Raw genomic sequence first — 15135 nt, 5'->3', positions numbered from 1 at the left:
CCGCTCCACTTCAGTCTGGACAACACAGCAAGACCCTATTTCTAAAATTAAAAAAAAAAAAAATAGGCTGGCACAGTGACTCACACCTGCAATCCCAGCACTTTGGGAGACTGAGGTGAGCAGATCACTTGAGGTCAGGAGTTCCAGACCAGCCTGGCCAACATGGTGAAACCATGTCTCTACTAAAAATGCACGCGCGCGCACACACACACACACACACACACACACACACACACACACACACTAGCTGGGCGTGGTGGCGGGTGCCTGTAATCCCAGCTACTTGGGAGGCGTGAGCCACCATGCCTGGCCCTCCCAAAGTTCTTATTTTTTATTTTTGTAGAGACTGAGTCTTTCTGTGCTGCCCAGGCTGGTCTTAAACTCCTGGGCTCAAACAATCCTCCTGCCTTGGCCTTCCAAAATACTGGGATTACAGGTGTGAGCCACCGCATCCAGTCACTCTTACCACTTTTATCTCCTAAGAATAAATACCAGAACGCTGTGTGAAGCTCTGACATCCCATTTCAAATCCAATCACACATCTTCAAATGCCCCATCCACACATTCCGCTAGAAGCCCCCTCCCATCTCTTTAACCCATTTAGAAGAAGTATGAAATAAATCCTCGGGCTGGGCGTGGTGGCTCACACCTGTAATCCCAGCCCTTTGGGCTGAGGTGGGTGGAGCACAAGGTCAGGAGTTTGAGACCAGCCTGGCCAATATGGTGAAACCCCTGTGTCTACTAAAAATACAAAAAAAGAAAAAGTTAGCCGAGCTTGGTGGCGCATGCCTGTAATCCCAGCTAATCGGGAGGCTGAGGCAGGAGAATTGCTTGAACCCGGGAGGTGGAGGTTGCAGTAAGCCGAGATCGCACCACTATACTCTAGCCTGGGTGACAGAGCAAGACTCTGTCTCCAAAAAAAAAAAAAAGAAAGCCACATCTTTTTCCACTCTGCTGCCTCACTCCCAGTTCAGACACCCCTGTGATTTTCAGTTTGAATCACTCTTTGGTTGTCCAGAGTTGTCTGGTCATCCCCAGTTATTCCAAAACCAATCTGTAAACAAGTATTGTCAATCTCCAGCGAACTTCCTTTACTGCCAGCTCCCTGTTTCCTTACCAGTTTAGCCTCTCCTCACCTCACATGTTGACTCCGCTGTTATAACTGGGCTTTGTTCTTTTTTGTTGTTGTTGTTATTTATTGTCAGTTTTTGAGATGGGGACTCACTCTGTCACCCAAGCTGCAGTGCAGTGCCCCAGGCTGGAGTGCAGTGGCATGATCTCGGTTCACTGTAACCTCCGCCTCTCGGGCTCAAGCCATCCTCCCACCTCAGCCTCCCGAGTAGCTGGGACTATAGGCGCAAGCCACCACACCCAGCTCACTTTTTGTATATTTGGTAGAGATGGAGTTTTGCCATGTTGCCCAGGCTGGTCTCTGTGGTTATCTTATAACTGGGCTTTGGTCTTTTTTATTTTTTATTTTTATTGTTTATTATTATCATTTTTCTGAGATAGGGACTCACTCTGTCACCCAGGCTGGAGTGCAATGGCCCAGGCTGGAGTCCCGTGACTTGATCTCAGCTCACTACAACTTCTGCCTCTCGGGCGCAAGCCATCCTCCAACCTCAGCCTCCTGCATAGCTGGGACTACAGACGCGAGCCACCACGCCCAGTTCATTTTTTGTATTTTTAGTAGAGACGGGGTTTTGCCACGTTGCCCAGGCTGGTCTCAAACTCCTAGGCCCACGTTATCTGCCCACCTCAGCCTCCCAAAGTGTTGGGATTACAGGCATGAGCCACCGCGCCTGGGCAAAGCAGGCTTTGCTCTTTTTAAAAATTGAATCTGTCCAACAAACTGAAAACTCGACTTAAAAACATGGTGTCTCCTACTTGTCACAACATAACCCCCTAAATCCTAGTTTCTCTACAACTCATTTTAAAATTTTTATTTATTTTTTACAGAGCAAGTCTTGCTCCATCACCCAGGTTGGAATGCAGTGACACAATCATGGCTTACTGCAGGCTCAAACTCCCGGACTCAAGTGAGCCTCCCACCTTAGCCTCCCCAGTAGCAGGAACTACAGGCACGCACCACCACACCAGTGCACCATGATATCGGGCTAATTTTTTATTTTTTTCTAGAGACGGGGTTTTGCTATGTTTTGCCCAGGTTGGTCTTAAACTCCTGGCCTCAAGGGATCCTCCCACTTCGGCCTCCCAAAGTGCTGGGATTACTGGTGTGAGCCACTGCGCATGGCCCCCAATTTTTTTTTTTTTTTTTTTTTTGAGTCTTTTGTTGCCCAGGCTATAATGCAATGGCACAATCTCGGCTCACTGCAACCTCTGCCTCCCAGGTTCAAGCCATTCTCCTGCCTCAGCCTCCCCAGTAGCTGGGATTACAGGCGTCCGCCACCAGCCTGGCTAATTTTTGTATTTTTCATAGAGACAGGGTTTTAGTAGAGACAGGGCTTTGGATTTTAGTAGAGATGGGGCACCGTCTCTACTAAAATCCAAAACCCCATCTGTACTAAAATACAAAGATAAAACCCCGTCTCTACGAAAATACAAAATTAGCCGGGTGTGGTGGTGGGCGCCTGTAATTCCAGTTCTTCAGGAGGCTGAGGTGGGAGAATCGCTTGAACCCGGGAGGCAGAGGTTGCAGTGAACGGAGATCGTGCCAATGCACTGCAGCCTGGGCAACAGAGCGAAACTCCATCGCAATAAATAAATAAATAATAAATAAATACATAAATAAATAAAATCCCAACTCTATTCCTCCAGTACCCGCCAGCAAAGCCTCGGTTCCAGTCACGGTGATCTACACTCTTGCTCTCCCATAAGAGCAAGAGTTGAGATTAGGCACCGTCTGCACACTCCATCTCTCAACCCTTCCCCTGCCCCAAACCCAGGTGTCCCGTCCCTTCACTTCACTCCCCTGACCTCCAGGCATCTTGCCCCATCTGCGTGATAGACGTTTTTGGCCTCCTCACCGTTCCTGTTCTCCTCTTGTTCCTCAGAGGCCCCACTCCCTCCCTCATGAGTACTCAGAGGGCACGGTGTTACACAGATACTGCCACGACTGCCCCAGCGTGGAGTCCCCCATCATGTGGACGACGTGGCCAGCCAGGCAGCCCAGGATGCTGTTGATGGTGGAGAAGGAGCGGGTGGAGCAAGACAGCGAGTGCCACACGTCGTCGCTGTGGTAGAAGCCAGAGGACTTAGGGGCCCGGAGCGCCCCCCCAGGAGGCATGGTTGTTCGGGGAACGGAACTATAAGCAAAGCAGTCAGTGGGTACAGAAAGGGCGACAGCCACGGATGTGGAGTACATGCTGCTCTTTCTGCAAGCCGCACTGCCACTTACCCAGGCTCCTGTTTCTCGCCTTGGCCCCCTGGATTGGAGAAATGCCCTGAGAGAAAGCCTTGTCTATCACGTTCCTGAAGAGAAACCCGCGGGCAGGAGGGAGGTTTTCATGGAAGTGCCTGGGGGGAAGGGATCCTGGGCTAAGGCAATATGGGGGTTCTCAGAGGAAATGAGGTTCTCAATGTGAAGGGCTTTCCTGTTCCAGCATCAGACTCCTGGTGAGGGATAGGGAGGAGGAGAGGGGTTGGAAGCTGTATTTCAGGGCTCCAGTTCTTTGAATTTTCGTGCCTTGGGGATTTCTTTTTCTTTTTTCTTTTTTTTTGGATACGGAGTCTCACTCTGTTGCCCAGGCTGACGGGTGTGGTGGCAGGCACCTGAAGTCACAGCTACTCCGGAGGCTGAGGCACGAGAATCACTTGAACCCTGGAGGCGAAGGTTGCAGTGAGTTGATCACACCACTGCACTCTAGCCTGGGCAACAGAGCAAGACCCTGTCTCAAAAAAAAAGAGGAAGGAAGGAAAGAAAATAAAAAACACACTTAATAACTTAATACAAGAAGATACTGGAAGTCTTTTTTTTTTTTTTCCTTTTTTTTTTTCTTTTGAGACGGAGTCTCGCTCTGTCGCCCAGGCTGAAATGCAGTGGCACGATCTTGGCTCACTGCAACCTCTGCCCTCTGAGTTCAAGTGATTCTCCTGCCTCAGTCCCCCGAGTAGCTGGGATTACAGGCGCCTGCCACCACACCCAGCTAATTTTTTGTATTTTTAGTAGAGTCAGGGTTTCACCATCTTGGCCAGGCTGGTCTTGAACTCCTGACCTCATGATCCACCCACCTCAGGCGTGAGCCACCGCGCCCAGCCTACTGGAAGCCTTTTGTAAGAAGTCTTAACTCGCCTCTTGGTCTCGCTAAACCCACTCCGTCGGATTCTCACTCCCACTTCTCCCAGAAATGGCTAAACCTAGTGTCAGTTCTCAGCCACAGTCATTGCTTGTGGCTGAGCTCGGTGCTCCGTCCTCCCTGAGACACACTCTGCAGCTCGTTTCCTGGACACCTCACTCTCCTGGCTGCTGCTTTGCGATTCCTCCCTTCCTCCTCAACCTCTTTCTGTTGGAGTATGCAGGCTCCATCCTTGCTTCTCTTTGTATTTACATTTACTCCTTTAGTCTCTCGTTGCCTGATGACTTTAACTTCCACGTTTATCTCTCCAGCCTGGACTCGTCTGCTCAACTCCTCCAGATTTTTTTTTTTTTTTCTTTTTTTGAGACAAGGTCTCCCTCTGTCGCCCAGGCTGGAGTGAGCACAGTGGTGTGATCTTGGCTCACCGCAACCTCCGGCCTCCGGCCTCAGCCTCTCGAGTAGCTGGGACTACAGGCATGTGCCACCATACCCGGTGGACTTGTATCTTTAGTAGAGATGGGGTTTCACTCATCATGTTGGCCGGGCTGGTTTCGAACTCCTGACCTCAGGTGATCTGCCCACCTCACCCTCCCAAAGTGCTGGGATTACAGGCATGAGCCCCTGTACCTGGCCAATAAATGAATCACTTTCATCACCTCAACTACTACAGCCTGAGTACTGTCATCTCTTGCCTTGAGGGAAGACACTGTCATCTCTTGCCTTGAGGGAAGAGAGAGACCCTCTCATATTGTTTTATATTGTTTTATACTCAGTACCTGTTTTAAGAAAAAACAAGGAAGTGGCCGGGCGCGGTGGCTCAAGCCTGTAATCCCAGCACTTTGGGAGGCCGAGACGGGCGGATCACGAGGTCAGGAGATCGAGACCATCCTGGCTGACACGGTGAAACCCCGTCTCTACTAAAAAAAAAAATACAAAATCTAGCCGGGCGAGGTGGCGGGCGCCTGTAGTCCCAGCTACTCCGGAGGCTGAGGCAGGAGAATAGCGTGAACCCGGGAGGTGGAGCTTGCAGTGAGCTGAGATCCGGCCACTGCACTCCAGCCTGGGGGACAGAGCAAGACTCCGTCTAAAAAAAAAAAAAAAAAGAAAAGAAAAAACAAGGAAGTGAAACCAAAGACAGGCAGCCCGGCGTCAGGCCCAAAACTGGGCCTGGGCCTGCCTGCCCTAAACCTAGTAGTTAAAAATCAACTCATGACTTAGAAACCGATGTTATCCATAGATTCCCGGCATTGTATAAAAGAACATTGTGAAACTCCCTGCTCTGTTCTGTTTCACTCTGACCACCGGTGCATACAGCCCCTGTCACGTACCCACTGCTTGCTCAAATCAATCACGACTCTTTCATATGAAATCTTTAGTGTTATGAGCCCTTAAAAAGGACAGAAATTGTGCACTCAGGGAGCTCGGATTTTAAGGCAGTAGCTTGCCGATGCTCCCAGCTGAATAAAGTCCTTCCTTCTACAACTCAGTGTCTGAAAAGTTTTGTCTGCAGCTTGTCTTGCTACAGCCTGGTTACTGAAGAGCTTCCTACTTCTCATTCTCCCTGCTTTTCCCTTCTCCAATTCATTCTCATTTTTCCCCAATTAAAAAAATTGGGATTAAAATACATATACATATAATTAACCATCTTGACCATTTTATAATTAACCGTCTTGGCCTTCTTTTTTTTTTTTTTTTGAGATGGAGTCTTGCACTGTCACCCAGGCTGGAGTGCAGTGGTGCAATCTCGGCTCACCACAACCTCCGCTTCTCGGGTTCAAGTTATTCTCCTGCTTCAGCCTCCCAAGTAGCTGGGACTACAGGTACGTGCCACCATACCTGGCTAATTTTTGTATTTTTAGTAGACATGGGGTTTTACTATATTGGCCAGGCTGGTGTTGAATTCCCAACCTCATGATTCGCCTGCCTCGGCCACCCAAAGTGCTAGGATTGCAGGCATGAGCCACCACGCCCGGCCTGATTTACTTACTGTTTATGGTTAGTCGTCCCTTCCTCTTGTCCTGTAGAGACTTTACCAGATCAGAGACCTTTGTTCACTCTGTATTCCCAGTGCCTAGAGCAGGACCATGTAACAGGTGCTCAGGATGCATTTGCTGAACGAAGGAATGGACTGATTGGAGAGGTTATGTCCTAGGAGGAGGAGGGGGAAATTTGCTATTGGTGTGTATGAGGGGATGTATTAAGGAATATTCCTGCAATCTGGAAAGATGACCAGGCATGGCCTGCCCTGAGAGTATCAGGGTCCCAATGCCCTGTAGAGATGACAGGAAGTATGTGCAGGATAAACCCAGGGATGCTGGACCCAGGTGGAGATGCCTGCCCACCCAGCAGATGCCAAGACCACAAAGGTTTGCACAGTGGGCACTTTGGGGTGACCACCATGGACAGAGGACTAAGGAAGGATTCCTGATGGTCAAGTTGGGTTTCTTTGCAGGGTCCAAGGTGAGGAGCATCCTCCCCACCTGCCTAGCAGCAGAGGTCCTCAGAATTGGATTAAAGTTGATGTAAAGAAAACCATGGGCCGGGCAAAGTGGCTCACACCTGTAATCCCAGCACTTTGGGAGGCCAAGGTGGGTGGATCACCTGAGGTCACGAGTTCAAGACCAGCCTGGCCAACATGGTGAAGCCCCGTCTCTACTAAAAATACAAAAATTAGCCGGGCGTGGTGGTGTGCGCCTGTAATCCCAGCTACTTAGGGGTCTGAGGCAGGAGAACTGCTTGAACCTGGAGGGTGGAGGTTGTAGTGCGCTGAGAACACACCACTGCACTCCAGCCTGGCTGACAGAGGGAGACTCCCTCTCAAAATAAAAAATATAAATAAATAAATAAAGTTGATGTAAAGAAAACACCTGACCTTGGGGTTGCAAATTCATGTTGACTATACATTCGCCAAGTGTGATTATTTATTTATTTATTTATTATTTATTTATTGAGGCAGAGTCTCCCTCTGTCAGCCAGGCTGGAGTACAGTGGCTCGATCATGGCTCACTGCAGCCTCTGCCTCCCAGGTTCAAGCAATTCTTGTGCCTCAGCCTCCAAGTTGCTGGGACTACAAGTACACACCACTGGGCCAGGCTAATGTTTGCATTTTCAGTAGAGACAGGGTTTTGCCATGTTGCCCAGGCTGTTCTCGAACTCCTGGCCTCAAGTGATCTGCCCCGCCTCGGCCTCCCAAAGTGCTAGGATTACAGGCATGAGCCACTGCGCCCTTCCCCAAGTGTGATGATTTAATGTCTGTTTTCTTTCAGCAGCCTGATGGCTCCCATGGGCATGGGATGGGGCCACACCTGCCTGGCTCTCCTATGCTTGGGACCTCCAGCACCTTGGACAAGTTCTGGCACAGAGTAGGGCGGGGTGAAATAGCAACAGATGCCTGAAGTGAGATCTTAAGAGCTCACAGAGCAGACCAGTTCTACTTGCTCTAAGCACTTTCTGTACATTATTATTATTATTATTATTATTATTATTATTATTATTATTTTGACTGAGTCTTGCTCTGTAACTGAGACTGGAGTGTAGTGGTGCTATCGTAACTCATTGTGACCTGGAACTCCTGGGCTCAAGTGATCCTTCCACTTCAGCCTCCCAAGCTGCTGGGGTTACAGGCATGAGCCACTGTACCCAGCCCCATCCATTAACTTATTTGTTCCTCATCGCAGCTCTGAGCTAGGTACTATTATTTTCTTTCTTTCTCTTTCTTTCTTTCTCTCTCTCTCTCTTTCTCTCTCTCTTTCTTTCTTTCTTTCTTTCTTTCTTTCTTTCTTTCTTTCTCTCTCTCTCTCTCTCTCTCCTCTCCTTCTCTCTTTTTCTCTCTTTCTCTCTCTTTCTCTCTCTCTCTTTCTCTTTTTCTCTCTCTCTTTCTCTTTTTCTCTCTCTCTTTCCTCTCTCTCTCCTCTCTCTCTCCTCTCCTCTCCTCTCCTTTCCACAGAGTCTCACTCTGTTGCCCAGGCTGGAGGAGCGCAGTGGCTCGATCTCGGCTCAATGCAACCTCCGCCTCCTGGGTTCAAGCACTTCTCCCTGCCTCAGCCTTCCGAGTGGCTGGGATTACAGGCGTTTGCCACCATGCCCAGCTACTTTTTGTTTTGTTTTGTTTTTTGCACTCTTGTTGCCCAGGCTGGAGTACAGTGACACAATCTCCACTCACTTCAACCTCTGCCTCCTGGGTTCAAGCAATTCTTGTGCCTCAGTTTCCCAAGTAGCTGGGACTACAGGTGCATGCCACCACGTCTGGCTAAATGTTGTATTTTTAGTAGAGACAGGGTTTCACCATGTTGGCCAGTCTGGTCTCGAACTCCTGACCTCAGGCGATCCACCCACCTTGGCCTCCCAAAGTGCTGGGATTACAGGCGTGAGTCACTGCGCCTGGCTTTTTGTATTTTTTTTTTTTTTTTTAGTGGAGACGGGATTTTGCCATGTTGGCCAGGCTGGTTGAACTCCGGACCTCAAGTGATTCAGCCTCCCAAAGCGCTGGGATTACAGATGTTGAGCCACCATGCTTGGCCTATTATTCCTTTTCACAAATAAGAAAAAACTGAAGTATTGAGTGGTTAAGTGACTTGACCTTAAGTCATCAGAGATGACATAAATAGTAATTGGCGGCTGGGTGAGGTGGCTCACACCTGTAATCCCAGAGCTTTGGGAGGTTGAGGTGGGAAGATTGCTTAAGCCCAGGAGTTTGCGACCAGCCTGGGCAACATAGCAAAACCCCATCTCTAAAAAAGAAAAAAAAAAATTAGTTGGGCTTGCTGGAGCCCACCTGCAGTCCCAGCTACTTGGGAGGCTGAGGCAGAAGGATCACTTGAGCCCAGGAGTTGGAGGCTGCAGTGAAGTCATGATTGCATCACTGCGCTCCAGCATGGGCAACAGGTCAAGACCCTGAAAGTTACTGGCGAAAAGTAACTGGTAGAGCAGAGATTCCAACCGAGGCAATCTCGCTGCAGAGGTGGACTTTACCTCTTCGTGGCATTCTGAGGCGGCTCCTGCAATGAATAATAGATTGATTTCCAATCGACCAATGCAAAAGGGACACGTGGTTCTTCTTTTCTAACCAAAGAGAGCATATACGGATTAGACTGGAAAGACCAGAGTTTTCTAGTGCTAAGTTCTCAGGCTGGCGACCGAGTGCCACTGGAAATTTCCCAAAAAGCTGCTTGGAGCCTCCAGGGTCCGGCATCCGGTAAGAGAAGGCGCTGCAGGAGCCTCCAGTTTAGCTCGCCTCTCCTGGGTACTTCGCCCCGGCCCCGCTACCTCCAGGCATCCGAGCGGCCGCTGTTAACTTTTGTGCTCTTTGGCGCCCCCTACTGCAAGTCCGCGGAGCAGCAGCCGTCTCGACTGCCGTCCCTCTCCCGGGAGCGCAGCAGCCGCTTTAATTTTTTTCTTTTCTTTTCTTTTCTTTTTTTCTCTTTCTCATTTCTTTTCTCTCTTTCTCTCTCTTCTCTCTTTCTTCTTTCTTTTTCTTTCTTTCTTCTCTCTCTCTCTTTCTTCCTTCCTTTCTTTCTTTTTTTAGAGACAGAGTCTTGGGCCGGGCACAGTGGCTCATACCTGCAAGACTCCATCTCATAAACAAATAAATAAATAAACTTTATGTAGCCATGAGGTATCACTGTGTTGCCCAGGCTGGTCTTGAACTTCCAGGCTCAAGAGATCCTCCCACATCATATTCCAGAGTAGCTGGGACTACAGGTAACACCACCATGCCTGGCTAATTTTTTGTTTTATTTTTTATAGAGATGGGGTCTCACTATGTTGCCTGGGCTCAAGTGATCCTCTCACCTTGGCCTCTCAAAGTAGTGGTATTACAGGCATGAGCCATTAAATGCACCCAGGCTGGAAGGAGGTTTTGGTTCACCAAACATAGTCCTCCTCTTGCTGGCAGGTCTCCAGCAGGTGCTCCACTTGTCTTATACCGGTTCTGACTCAAAGCCTAGTGTCTAAGCCACCACCAAACACATCTGCAGGTCCCTTCCCATGTTTAAACTATATGTCTGTGGCTGGGCACGGTGGCTTACGCCTGTAATCTTAGCACTTTGGGAGGCTGAGGCAGGTGGGTCACTTGACATCAGGAGTCTGAGACCAGCCTGGCCAGCATGGTGAAATCCTGTCTCTACTAAAAATACAAAAATTAGCTGGGCGTGGTAGCACACACCTATAATCCCAGTTACTCGGGAGGCTGAGGTAGGAGAATCGCTTGAACCCGGGAGGTGGAGGTTGCAGTGAGTCAATTGTGCCACTGAACTCCAGCCTGAATGACAGAGGGAGACTCCATCTCAAAAAACGAACAAACAAAAGCAATTATACGTCTGTGGGTTTTGCTAAATCCCACAGAGAATAATTCACACCTCTGTCTCCTGGTCCTCATTGGTGCACCTGCACAGCCTTCCTTTGCCACCAGAGGGGAGTCTAGGCTTCCAACTCCCTGATCTCCAGCTCTCCCTACCCCTGACAAACCCTTCCTTCTCTGAACCTCAAAACCTGGAGTAAATCCCCCTTTCCCCTCCTATCTCCTCTGTTGGCAACCCAGCCTCCACCATCTCCATCCCAGATGTAGAACAAGGAGCTTGTTTACATACAGAAGAAAGAGAGGTGCTGAGTTAGGGAGTAACTAATGAAATTGAATCTCTGAGGTCCTTGGGATTACTTGCACAGTGGGCTAAAAAGAGAGAAAGATGCCAGAGAAGATGGACAGATCACAAAGGACAAAGCTGCATAAATGCACAGGTCGAAGGGAGAGCTGGGAAAGTGTTACCAGATGGTGCTGTGCAATTCCAGGCTCTTGGTGTCCCGAACAAAGAATTGGACAAGACAGACACAGATAGCAAAGCAAAGCAAAGCAGCAAAACTGTATTAAGCACAGTATTCCACTCTCGGAGGGCAGAGCAGACGGAGTCTCTGTCGCCCAGGCTGGAGTGCTTTGGCGCAGTCTTGGCTCAGTGCAATCTCCACCTCCCAGGTTCAAGCAGTTCTCCTGCTTCAGCCTCCCGAGTAGCTGGGATTATAGGCACACGCCACCATGCCCGCCCAATTTTTGTATTTTTAGTAAAGATGGGGTTTCGCCATGTTGGCCAGAGTGGTCTCGAACTCCTGACCTCAAATGAGCTGCCCGCCTCAGCCTCCCATATTGCTAAGATTGCAGGCATGAGCCACTCCGCCTGGCCAAACCTCTGCTTCTNTTTCTAGCCCTTTGTTTGAAGTTGTTGGTTTTTTTTTTTTTTTCACATTTAATATTTGCTTTTGTTTTTTGAGATAGGGTCTTCTCTGTCACCGAAGCTGGAGTGCAGTGGTGTGATCTTGGCTAACTGAAACCTCTGGCTCCTGGGCTCAAGTGATCCTCCTGCCTCAGCCTCCCGAGTAGCTGTGACTACAGGCGCTCACCACCACACCCAGCTAATTTTTGTATTTTTAGTACAGATGGGGTTTCACCATTTTGGCCAGGCTGGTCTCAAACTCCTGACCACAAGTGGACCACCTCGGCCTCCCAAAGTGTTGGGATGACGGGCGTGAGCCACTGTGCCCAGCCTTCACATTTAATATTTAAATTCAGAGTCTTTCAGCCTGGTATCCAGGCAGATAACTACTTATATTAATTTTTTTAGTTAAAATTATTTTTTTTGTAAGACATTTGGGAAGTGATCTAATACTTTTACTCTATCATAAGGATGTAGAGAATGTAGAAAGTAGGCTCAATTAGCATGTAAGCTTCCAAAGGGCAGGGATTTGGGGCTGTTTTGTTCATGACTATAATCCTATGCTTAGAACACTCCCCAGCACATGGTAGCTTCTATAATTATTTGCTGAATGAATAAATGAATTATTAAGAGGCACCTGTTGTGTGTGTACTACTCCTGGGTGGTTATGTGGTTAAATAGGCACTGTGTGAATTTTGTGATGCTGAGTTTGACAATATCTCATTTCCAGCCATGGACCAAGGCCCTTACAAAAGCCCTGTCATGAGACCCATCTATTGCCACTCATTCATTGCCACCAGCACTCCAATCAATCATTTTCTCCTCTCCTTTTTACCTCCCCTGGAATCCAACAGCGGTAAAATCAGTAAAGTTGGAAGTGGATGAAGATAAGAGCACAAAGGGATCCAATTTTTCCAACTCGGAAGTGGCAATCAGTTTGTCTCCTTACACCTTTCCACAAAAGAGGCTTTTCCATGTTCCTGAAGAAAACATCGCCTGGGTGGGTGTGTGCCTGGCAGAACGCTGCTCTCCAACCTCCTTGGGCAGCCACAAAAAAAAGGGGGTGGGGGGAGTGAGTGGGGCGGCTCTTCAGTAAGATGTGACAATATGCCAGTTTCACCAACGATAAGAGAAGCCTGAGACACCAAGAGTCAGCACAGGCCACAGGTCATGTTTGACAGTGCAAAGCTGCAAGGTCCTTCAGATAAAGCAAATAGGAGAGTGGGCTCCAAAGCCTGCCAACAGGGTCCTGAAAACTAAAAGGGAAACTTTCCTAAAGAAATGGGGAAACAATGTAAGGATGCTAAATTGGTCATTTAAGTATGCCCTCCCTGGTTAGAAGAAACCTCCTTGGCATAGTTTCCACTCTCTTTAACCATTCTGAGGATTTACTACCCATTCAAAATGTCTGCTCACTTTCTGAATCAACTTGCAATTTGTTCTGTACCACACTTGAAATCTTCACTTAGAAGAGAAAAAGAAGCCCAAGGATATTATACTTAGAATCTATCTTCTTATAAAGAAAACAAATAAACAGCCAGGCACAGTGGCTCACACCTGTAATCCCAACACTTAGGGAGGCTGAAGTGGATGGATCACTTGAGATCAGGAGTTCAAGAGTGGCCTGGCCAACATGGAGAAACCCCATCTCTACTAAACACACAAAAATTAGCCAGGCATGATGGGGGACGCCTATAATCCCAGCTATTCAGGAGGCTGAGGCATGAGAATCACTTTAACTCGGAAGGCAGAGGTTGCAGTGAACTGAGATCACGCCACTGCACTCCAACCTGGTGACAGAGGAAGACTTTGTCAAAAAAAAAAAAAAAAAAAAGCAAAGGACTTGAATAAGCATTTCTCTAACGATAGGCAGCATATAGTCCCAGCTACTCAGGAGGCTGAGGCGGGAGGATTGCTGGAGCCAAAGAGTTTGAGGTTGCAGTGAGCCATGATTGCGCCACTGCACTCCAGCCTGGGAGACATAGCAAGACCCTGTCTTTAAAAAAAAAAAAGGCCGGGCGCGGTGGCTCACGCCTGTAATCCCAGCACTTTGGGAGGCCGAGGCTGGTGGATCATGAGGTCAGGAGATCGAGACCATCCTGGCTAACACGGTGAAACCTTGTGTCTACTAAAAATACAAAAAATTAGCAGGACGTATGGTGGGCGCCTGTAATCCCAGCTGCTCGGGAGGCTGAGGCGGGAGAATGGCATGAACCCAGGAGGCGGAGCTTGCAGTGAGCTGAGATCGCGCCACTGCACTCCAGCCTGGGCGACAGAGCGAGTCTCTGTCTCAAAAAAAAAAAAAAAAAAAGATATACAAAAGGCCAACAGGTACATGAAAAGATATCAGCATCACTAATTAGAGAAATGCAAGTCAAAACCACAATGAGATCCTACCTAACATCCATTATGATGCCTACTGTCAAAAAGCAGAAAATAAATGTTGGTGAGGATATGGAGAAAATGGAACTCTTGTGCACTATCAGTGAGAATGTAAAATAGTGCAGCCAGTGTGGACAACACTATAGTGCTGCCTCAAAAAATTAAAAATAGGCTGGGCGTGGTGGCTCATACCTGTCATCCTAAAACTTTGGGTGGCCAATGCGGGCGGATCACCTGAGGTCAAGAGTCGGAGACCAGCCTGGCCAACATGGTGAAACCTTGTCTCTACTAAAAATAGAAAAATTAGCCAGGTGTGTTGGCAAGCACCTGTAATCCCAGCTACTTCAGAGGCTGAGGCAGGAGAATCGTTTGAATCCATGAGGCGGAGGTTGCAGTGAGCCGAGACCATGGCATTGTATACCAGCCTGGGCAACAAAAGCGAAACTCCATCTCAAACAAACAAACAAACAAGGCCAGGTGCGGTGTCTCACGCCTGTAATCCCAGCACATTGGGAGGCCAAGGCAGGTGGATCACCTGAGGTCAGGAGTTCAAGACCAGCCTGGTCAACATGGCAAAACCCTGTCTCTACTAAAAATACAAAAATTAGCTAGGCGTGATGGCATGCACCTGTAGTCCCAGCTACTCAGGAGGCTGAGGCAGGAGAATTGCTTGAACAGGGAAGCAGAGGTTGCAGTGAGCAGAGATCGTGCCACTGCACTCCAGCCCAGGCGACAGTGCAAGACTCCGTTTCAAAAAAAAAAGGTTAACATAGTGAATTTCATGTTATATGTATTTTACCATGATAAAAAATAAAGAAAGGAAAGAAGGCAAGGAGAGAGGGAGGGAAAAAAGAAGGATAGAAAGAAGGATGGAAGAAGGAAGGGAGGGAAGGAGGAAGGAAGGAAGGGAGGGAGGAAGGGAGGGAGGGAAGGAGGAGGGGAAGGAAGGAAAAGATTCTCAGCTTGGCCAGAACTAGTCACAGTAACATTGACTTATCTGAGGCTAAACACTGAGAAGTTTGAATTAATGTCCAGAAAAAAGATACTGTGGAGGCAACTCAGTTTGAAGCCAATTGTTATTTAATTTAATATAAGTGGTTTGTTGCTTTGTAAATATGTAGGTTTATATCTTTGAGTTTCCTTGTGCTTTCTCCCCCTATTTATTCCTAGTAAAGCTCTTTTTTGAAGAATTACAATTTTTTTTTTCCCAAAACTAATAGGAAAAGAAAACCTCTACTTATGCACCAAAGTAGGGAGAGAGTAGGGTATTCTTTTTTTTTTTTTTTTTTTTTTTT

The sequence above is a fragment of the Rhinopithecus bieti genome, unplaced genomic scaffold (assembly GCF_001698545.2).
Source record: "Rhinopithecus bieti isolate Rb0 unplaced genomic scaffold, ASM169854v2 scaffold_14454, whole genome shotgun sequence".
NCBI lineage: Eukaryota > Metazoa > Chordata > Mammalia > Primates > Cercopithecidae > Rhinopithecus > Rhinopithecus bieti.
This window is presented reverse-complemented; position numbering follows the sequence as displayed.